Raw genomic sequence first — 342 nt, 5'->3', positions numbered from 1 at the left:
TAACACTTTCATTCACCCCCCCCCCCCCAACGCAACAGGATCATCCCCGCTCCTTCTCTTCCATGCTCTTCTCCCCCTCCTATTTTCCCCGTTTTTTTCCCGTGGGGTTTACGAGGACACCGGCCCGACGTCGAGACACGTGACGGCGCAGGTAACCTGATCGCGGAGGTGCAGACCCGAAACCTCTGTCTGCCTTCGTCTTGAGGAAACCTGAAGACGAAACCTGCGTCTCCCACCTGTTGACGGAGGTGTGTCGGTGGGCTGCGGGAGGACTCCGCGAGGGCCCGGAAAGGCTCGGTGGACAGCGGGAGGGGAGAGAGGTAGATAGGGAGATAGGGGAAG

Source organism: Penaeus monodon, chromosome 27 (genome assembly GCF_015228065.2).
Source record: "Penaeus monodon isolate SGIC_2016 chromosome 27, NSTDA_Pmon_1, whole genome shotgun sequence".
In the NCBI taxonomy this organism is placed as follows: Eukaryota; Metazoa; Arthropoda; class Malacostraca; order Decapoda; family Penaeidae; genus Penaeus; species Penaeus monodon.
This window is presented reverse-complemented; position numbering follows the sequence as displayed.